Source organism: Carassius gibelio, chromosome B5 (genome assembly GCF_023724105.1).
Source record: "Carassius gibelio isolate Cgi1373 ecotype wild population from Czech Republic chromosome B5, carGib1.2-hapl.c, whole genome shotgun sequence".
Lineage (NCBI taxonomy): Eukaryota > Metazoa > Chordata > Actinopteri > Cypriniformes > Cyprinidae > Carassius > Carassius gibelio.
The window spans coordinates 3,773,767-3,783,314 of record NC_068400.1 but is presented as its reverse complement, the minus strand read 5'-3'; the positions used below and the strand labels follow the sequence as shown (position 1 = coordinate 3,783,314).

Below are 9,548 nucleotides of genomic sequence, written 5' to 3'. Positions count from 1 at the left end.
TAATGAATGAATACAATATACAAGTTTCACTTTTTGAGAGGAATTAGTGAAATCAACTTTTTGATAATATTCTATTTATATGACCAGCACCTGTATAAACATAATAACATTTTATACAATAAAACTCTGCTGACCAATATAAAGATCTGAAAATTAATTTCATGTAATTGGTGTAGTGGTCTCTGTCGTGAGCACTGGTTCTTCAGAGGTAGAATTCGGAGACCTGAGTCCAATTCACTGTCAGCACAAGTGGCGTATTCCATCTTTTATAGGAGGTATTGAGTGGTGACTAAAGCTCAGTTAGCAACAGGACAATGAACGTTGTACCCTTAAAGAGCCAGTAAGATGAAAATTCTAAGCTTCCTATCACTGTTTATAAGTCCTGTACAACAGGTTTAAATCCATCCAAGGTTAAAAAATATTGTCATTTTGTCAAAATATAATTTTAAAATTACCTCAGTTCTCAGAGATCCCCAAACGGTTCGCGCGAAGCTGTTCAATAGATTCAGTTTCCTTAAACCCCACCTTTCGGTAGCATGCTGTGTTCTGATTGGTCAACTGACATAGTCAGTTTTGATTGGTTGTTCCGCACACAACTTCAAGGTAAACAATGCGTTAGCATCTTTTTGGGGTGAATTATGTCTTATTCCTCTCATCGCGAAGCAAACAGTAAAATAAAAAACTTGAACAATCTGGCTGCTTTTTCTTCTGTGTGGGCATATCCAATCCGCGCACTTCAGTTTGAATCTGAATAGAGCGTTCAGCGCGGGGGCGTGGTCATATTAGATATAAGGGAGACGTGAAAAACGGACATCGCGTTGTTTTCAAATGGATTACTTTATCACAGAATATTTTCGGCAGCACTTGTTTAGTTTTAAAGTAGACATGTCAAGCTTTCTATAGATATCTCTCTCATGTATCTTCGATGAGTATTCACGGAGTTACGCTTCATCTTAATGACATGTTTGTAAATGAAGATCAGCGCAGATAAAGGCTGCAGACAGCACACATACTGATAAGACGCTCGGGAGAAAACAAACACATTACTTCATAATCATACTTACAGGTTGTGATTCGGAGAAGTTGGTAATGAACCCTCTTTTATGGCCTAACGCTTTGAAAATCCCGCCTTGAACTCACCGAGATTAGAAAAACAGTCATCAGTGAAATGTTGTGAACACAACAAAAGGGATTTGTTGTACTGCTCTGGTATTGTGGTAAAAATTACAATTAAAAACACACTGTCTCCTCGACATCACACCAACCAGAGCGTCTGTGTGGGGGGGTGGGGCAGGTCAGAGCTTTGTTTCTCCCAAGACGGTAGGCGGAGATTATTATGCAAAGTGTTCCTAGTGACGTACATAGAGATGGGCAAAAGATTTGAAATCTAGAACGACTCGTTTCAGCGATTCAGAGTCGACTCCTTACTTTAGAAGCCAATAACTTTATAAATCGTGTACTTTTTGGTTTAATTACTTTGCACATTGTTTACACTGATGGACAGCTACATCATACACTTTAATACAGGTAATTTTTGATTTCCCATCTGTGTGGCTCTTTAAACAAAGTTCCTAATCTCCAGAGGGACTATGTCTATACAGTAAATGTCCTCTAAACTGTATAAAAGCATCTCGGAGCACTTTGATTTCTGGGTTCAATAATTAAGTACTATTACATGCCACTGGTGGATTTACTGGACTGTTTCTTATGACAAATAAGACTGCTTTACATAATCCTGCCCTGGATGTACAGTAACCAATGCAGGTTTTACTGTTTGCATGGATGGACCTTGAATCCCAGCCATAGTGACCTGCTGGAAGATTTCCATGGTAGTGTAATCGCTCATGAAAACCACTGCAGGTTGGGATGTTCGAATGAAGTCAGATCCTGTTGTGTTGGAAATGGTCTTTTCAGGGTCTTTGCTTACAAAGGTTTTGATTTCTTCATCAACAGAAGTGTTCAAAGTGGAGTCTGTCTTATTAAGGTCCATGGGGAAGGTCTCTGTGGAACCTGACTCATTGGTGGGCACTTGTGTTGGGGTGTCAGGTGGTACGATCTGCTCCGGGATGAATGGGCTGTTCTCATCTTCACAGAGGAGAATGGGGGTGTTCTTCTCCCTCTTGCTCACAACGACACACACTGTACTGGAATCGCATCCTTCACTTTCCTCTAACCTCTGTCTGTTCAATGGCTCCAGGATACCCTGCAGAAGAAACACATGGCAGAAAGTGGCCAAAGATTTCAAAAAGTGCTTTTACTCTTATTACAGTTGGTAATTACTATATTACTATTATACTATATTGCTATAACTATAAATATGTTCCAACATCTTAACTGGAATGTAGTAAAAAAAAAAAAATACTACTAGAAAAAGATTCCATGGGATGCTCATGGTTTTCTTGGCATGGTACCATTGTAATGTTCTTTTTTTAGATTATTATATTATTGATATTATGGTACTACGATACTTTGTAAATACCATGATACCATATAAAAAATGAACCATGATGTATGAACATGGTAATCCTTCAGTATGATTCATGGTATTCAATTTACATTTACATTTATTCATTTAACAGACGCTTTTATCCAAAACGACTTACAAATGAGGATAATGGAAGCAATCAAAATCAACACAAGAGCAATGAAATACAAGTGCTATAACAAGTCTCAGTTAGCTTAATGCAGTACGCATAGCAAGGGCTTTTAAATAATATAATAAATAAAAAGAAAACAGATAGAATAGAAAAAGAATAAAGCAAGCTAGTGTTAAGAGTTTTTGTTAAATAATAATAAAGGAAATGGAAACAGAATACTAAAAGATTAGAAAGCTAGTTAGATTTTATTTTATTTAGAATAGAATAAGGATAGAGAGTGCTAAAGTTATAGGGTCAAATAACGATGCAAGAGATGTGTTTTAAGCCGATTCTTGAAGATGGCTAAAGACTCAGCTGCTCGGATTGAGTTGGGCAGGCAATTCCACCAGGAGGGAACATTTAATTTAACTGTAAAGGTTTGATAGAATTGGCTGGAAGACCTGCCAAGATAGCACTGCAATAGCCCAGCCTGGACAGAACAAGTGCCTGAACCAGGAGTTGTGCAGCATGTTCCCGAAAGAAAGGGCCTGATCTTCTTGATATTGAATGAAGCAAATCTGCAGGACCAGACAGTTTTAGCAATGTGGTATGAGAAAATCAGCTGATCATCAATCCTAACTCCAATAATTACGTGTTCTTTAATCCAACATGCTACATTTCTTAATTAGGGTAATGAAAAACATTTAACTTCTATTCAGAAGCCAACAGCAAGAAGGCAGACATTCGTAAAATGGGAGGAGAACATGGACCAGCATTACTGACAAATGAAGGGGAGATGGCCACAAAACCAATATTAAAATTCAACGGGAAAAAAAAGTGTGTTGTGTTTATTTAACAACTGTGGTGGTGGCTACAGCATATCTAGCATTACCCTTCCATCTGGCATCCTTCCATTCAGCTTAATTTTCGGAAGGTGCGATGGTGACACAATATGTCTATAATCAGTAAATCCAAACACACTGGAAATCCTAAAGGAAATTCTAATTATTAGGTTACTTAGAGGTCACAGCAGATGCTATTAAAGGGTTAGTTCACCCAAAAATTAACATTATGTCATTAATGACCAGTGTTTGCAATAACGGCGTTTAAAAGAACGGCGTTAGGTAACGACGTTATTTTTTCAGTAACGCGGTAATCTAACTAATTACTTTTCCCGTCGTTACAACGCCGTTAACGTTACTGAACGTTAAATGTGGTGCGTTACTATGCATTGATTTAATAAACTATGCAATCCGAACGGACCCCTGGCTCACACAGCGAGTGATCAGGTGGGTTAATAACGAGATAAGCGATTATGATTGGCTAAGGCAGAGTCATGTGTTTCATGGAAGCCAATCAGAGCCAGTGTTTTTACACACATGCTGGCACACGCGGCTGCACCAGCGGCGCCAAACACACACACACACACACACACACGCAACAGCTAAACAGAGATTCGCAGCAGCAGAAATGGCGATGAAAAGTTGGCATTTTCAAGGTGAAGACATAAGCACTACTTCAAATTCATTGTGGTCAAAGGCAAGAACGTGCACATGTAATGTGTACATGTAATGTGTGACACGCATCTACAAAGCTAGTGGCCAAAAACACTTTTCTTACAAAGATAAAACTTGAAGTGCAGGATAAAACTCTTGCTGTCTGTTGACGTGCAAATTCTCATTTCAACAGACTTGTGAAAAAAAAAGTACAAATTCTCTGACATGTAGCAACTTTTTTTTTTTTTTTTTTTACAGTAACGCAAATAGTTACTTTCCCTGGTAACGAGTTACTTTTATTATAGAGTAATTCAGTTACTAACTCAGTTACTTTTAGGAACAAGTAGTAACTATAACTAATTACTTTTTTAAAGTAACATTCCCAACACTGTTAATGACTCACCCTCATGTCGATGACTCTTCCTCATATATATATATAGGTTTTCTCTACTTCCTGTTGGCCTTCTGTAGCTAATCGTAGCTCCGTGTAGCTGTTTTTATTTATTTTTTTTCTCTAGAATCTTTATCTTACTATCACTGTCTGTTTGTTTGTTTGTTTTTTAAGTTGTAAAATATAACTTAATTCACACCATATTTCTGATATTATCGATCAATCTTATCAGATTAACTTTGATCGTTCACTTTTCCGTGAGTGCAGTACACCTACAAAGCGTTAGCACTCGTTAGCTTGTCATTAGCGTTCTCTATTCTCCTCTCCTCTCTCTCGCTCCAGTTTTTCACAAGTTCATCAAACAACCACAGTAAGAATATTTCATCAAGCACGGTGAGTAATGGCTTCGCCTGCTATCATTATTTGCACCTCTTGCCACATGTACAGTTTATCTATCTCTGTCGCTGATGAGGGATTCACATGTGATAAATGCAGGGAAATAGTTAGGCTGACAGAGAAGATTTCAGAATTAGAGACACGCATCCAAACTTTAATTGAGGACAGTAAGAATGTTAGGGCTCTAGATACGGCTTTGGATGCGTCTAGCTCAGGGATTCCTGTACATTGTCCGGTTCCAGCAGAGCCCCTGCAGCAGGGCAACTGGGTGACAGTGAGGCAGCATAGTCGTGGGTAAAAACACCGCTCTTCTGTTCCAATCAAAACATTAAACAGGTTCTCCCCACTCAGTGATTCACCCACTGAGAAACCTGATGAAAGTGCTCTAGTTATTGGTGATTCTATTGTACGGAACGTGAATATAGAGACACCAGCCACCATAGTCAAATGTTTACCGGGAGCCAGAGCGCCTGACATCTTGGCAAATTTAAAAGTGCTGGCTAATGCTAAGCGTAAATACAGTAAGATTGTTATTCATGCCGGCACTAATGATGTTCGACTTCGCCAGTCGGAGATCACTAAAAATAACTTTAAAGAGGTGTGTGAACTTGCAAGCACGATGTCAGACACTGTAATATGCTCTGGTCCCCTCCCTGCTTACCGTGGTGATGAGATGCATAGCAGATTGTCATCACTCAATGGCTGGATGTCTAAGTGGTGCCCACAGCATAACATAGGTTTCATAGACAATTGGACGAGCTTTTGGGGCAGACCTGACCTGCTTAAAAGAGATGGTCTTCATCCCTCCTGAAATATGGCAAATAGTCTTAGAGTTCATACTTGACTAACTGGGGCCCAGGTCAGGAAGCAGACAGACTGGCTAAACTGACCGTCTGCTAGCTGCCTCCCGTCACAGAGGTCAGCTAATTCTCAGCACATAGAGACTCTTTCACCTAGATATCACACTATAGAGACTGTGTCTGTTCCCCGAACTAGAAAATACAAAAAAAGTTAAGGTTAACAATTTAATTGAGGTTCAACAAATAAAAAACAAATTCAATATGGATAAACAAATGATAAAGCTTGACTTATTGAATATCAGATCGATTTCTACTAAAACACTTTTTGTAAATAACATGATAACTGATCATAATATAGATGTGCTCTGTTTGACAGAAACCTGGCTAAAACCTGAAGATTACATTATTTTAAATGAGTCCACCCCCCAAGATTACTGTTATAAACACGAGCCACGTCTAAAAGGCAAAGGGGGAGGAGTTGCTTCAATTTATAACAACGCTTTCAGGATTTCTCAGAGGGCAGGCTTCAAGTATAACTCGTTTGAAGTAATGGTGCTATATATAACATTATCCAGAGAAACAAATGTTAATGATAAATTACCTGTTATGTCTGTACTGGCTACTGTATACAGGCCACCAGGGCACCATACAGACTTTATTAAAGAGTTTGGTGATTTTACATCCGAGTTAGTTCTGGCTGCAGATAAAGTTTTAATAGTTGGTGATTTTAATATCCATGTCGATAATGAAAAAGATGCATTGGGATCAGCATTTATAGACATTCTGAACTCTATTGGTGTTAGACAACACGTTTCAGGACCTACTCATTGTCGAAATCATACTCTAGATTTAATACTGTCACATGGAATTGATGTTGATAGTGTTGAAATTGTGCAGCCAAGTGATGATATCTCAGATCATTATTTAGTTCTGTACAAACTAAAATTATAAATTCTACTTTTTGTTACAAGAAGTATCGAAGAACCATCACTTCTACCACAAAAGTTATCTTCCTGATGTATCCAAATTCCTTAGCATATCCAAAACCTCAGAACAACTTGATGATGTAACAGAAACTATGGACTCTCTCTTTTCTAGCACTTTAAATACAGTTACTCCTTTACGCTTAAGGAAGGTTAAGGAAAACAGTTTGACACCATGGTATAATGAGCATACTCATACCCTAAAGAGAGCAGCCCGAAAAAAGGAGCACAGCTGGAGGAAAACAAAACTAGAGCTATTTCGTATTGCTTGGCGGGAAAGTGACATATCCTACAGAAAAGCATTAAAAACGGCTAGATCTGATTACTTTTCTTCTCTTTTAGAAGAAAACAAACATAACCCCAGGTATTTATTCAGTACAGTGGCTAAATTAATGAAAACTAAAGCCTCAACAAGTGTTGACTTTTCCCAACACCACAGCAGTAATGACTTTATTAACTACTTTACTTCTAAAATCGATTCTATTAGAGATAAAATTGCAACCATTCAGCCGTCAGCTACATTATCACATCAGACAGTGCACTATAGACCCCCTGAGGAACAGTTCCACTCATTCTCTACTATAGGAGAGGAAGAATTGTATAAACTTGTTAAATCATCTAAACCAACAACATGTATGTTAGACCCTATACCATCTAAGTTCCTAAAAGAGGTGCTTCCAGAAGTCAAAGGTCCTCTTCTCACTATTATTAATTCCTCATTGTCATTAGGATATGTCCCCAAAACTTTCAAACTGGCTGTTATTAAGCCTCTCATAAAAAAAACACAACTTGATCCCAAAGAACTAGTTAATTATAGACCAATCTCGAATCTCCCTTTTCTGTCCAAGATACTAGAAAAGGTGGTATCCTCACAATTATATTCCTTCTTAGAGAAAAATGGTATATGTGAGGATTTCCAGTCAGGATTTAGACAGTATCATAGAGACTGCTCTCCTTAGAGTTACAAATGACCTGCTCTTATCATCTGATCGTGGATGTATCTCTCTATTAGTTTTATTGGATCTTAGTGCTGCGTTTGACACAATTGACCACAGCATTCTTTTGCACAGACTTGAACACTTTGTTGGCATCAGTGGAAATGCATTAGCATGGTTTAAATCGTACTTATATGACCGCCATCAGTTCGTAGCAGTGAATGAAGATGTATCATATCGATCACAAGTGCAGTATGGAGTACTTCAAGGCTCAGTACTAGGGCCGCTACTCTTCACGCTTTATATGTTACCCTTGGGAGATATCATCAGGAAACATGGTGTTAGCTTTCACTGTTATGCTGATGATACTCAGCTCAATATTTCTTCGCGGCCGGTGAAACACACCAATTTGAAAAACTAATGGAATGCATAGTCGATATAAAAAATTGGATGACGAGTAATTTCTTACTGCTAAATTCTGAAAAAACAGAGGTGTTAATTATAGGACCTAAAAACTCTGCTTGTAATAACCTAGAACACTGTCTAAGACTTGCTCTGTCAATTCGTCGTCATTAGTTAGGAACCTTGGTGTGCTATTTGATCGCAATCTTTCCTTAGAAAGCCACGTTTCTAGCATTTGTAAAACTGCATTTTTCCATCTCAAAAATATATCTAAATTACAGCCTATGCTCTCAATGTCAAATGCAGAAATGCTAATCCATGCATTTATGACCTCAAGGTTAGATTATTGTAATGCTTTATTGGGTGGTTGTTCTGCACGCTTAGTAAACAAACTACAGCTAGTCCAAAATGCAGCAGCAAGAGTTCTTACTAGAACCAGGAAGTATGACCATATTAGCCTGTTCCTGTCATCGCTGCACTGGCTCCCTATCAAACATCATATAGATTTTTAAATATTGCTTATTACTTATAAAGCCCTGAATGGTTTAGCACCTCAGTATTTGAATGAGCTCCTTTTACATTATACTCCTCTACGTCCGCTACATTCTCAAAACTCAGGCAATTTGATAATACCTAGAATATCAAAATCAACTGCGGGCGGCAGATCCTTTTCCTATTTAGCGCCTAAACTCTGGAATAACCTACCTAACATTGTTTGGGAGGAAGACACACTCTTGCAGTTTAAATCTAGATTAAAGACCCATCTCTTTAACCTGGCTTACACATAACATACTAATATGCTTTTAATATCCAAATCCGTTAAAGGATTTTTAGGCTGCATTAATTAGGTAAACCGGAACCGGAAACACTTCACATAACACCCTATGTACGTTCTTACATCATTAGAAGAATGACATCTACGCTAATATTTGTCTGTTTCTCTCTTGTTCCGAGGTCACCGTGGCAACCAGATCCAGTCTGTATCTAGATCAGAGGGTCACTGCAGTCACCCGGATCCAGTACGTATCCAGACATGATGGTGGATCAGCACCTAGAAAGGACCTCTACTGCCCTGAAAGACAGCGAAGACCAGGACAACTAGAGCCCCAGATACAGATCCCCTGTAAAGACCTCGTCTCAGAGGACCAGGACAAGACCACAGGAAACAGATGATTCTTCTGCACAATCTGACTTTGCTGCAGCCTGGAATTGAACTACTGGTTTCGTCTGGTCAGAGGAGAACTGGCCCCCCAACTGAGCATGGTTTCTCCCAAGGTTTTTTTCTCCATTCTGTCTCCGATGGAATTTCGGTTGCTTGCCGCTGTCGCCTCTGGCTTGCTTAGTTGGGGTCACTTCATCTACAGCGATATCATTGACTTGATTGCAAATAAATGCACAGACACTATTTAAACTGAACAGATTTGACATAACTGAATTCAATGATGAACTGCCTTTAAAGGTCCTATGACATGAAAATTTCACTTTCTGAGGTTTTTTTACATTAATATGAGTTCCCTTAGCCTGTATATGCCCCCCAAGTTTCTAGAAATTTGAATCGGTGTAAATCGA

At 38.6% G+C, this 9,548-nt stretch overlaps 1 long non-coding RNA gene across 1 annotated transcript in view; it reads left to right on the top strand.

Annotated features, from left to right (window-relative positions):
• The first annotated feature begins 2,166 nt into the window (after window positions 1–2,166).
• Window positions 2,167–9,548, top strand: part of LOC127957076 (uncharacterized) — a 17,599-nt gene continuing 10,217 nt past the window's right edge. Inside the window, exon 1 of the long non-coding RNA XR_008153693.1 lies at window positions 2,167–9,254. This is a non-coding gene — a long non-coding RNA (uncharacterized LOC127957076). The remainder of the gene's footprint in view (window positions 9,255–9,548) is intronic.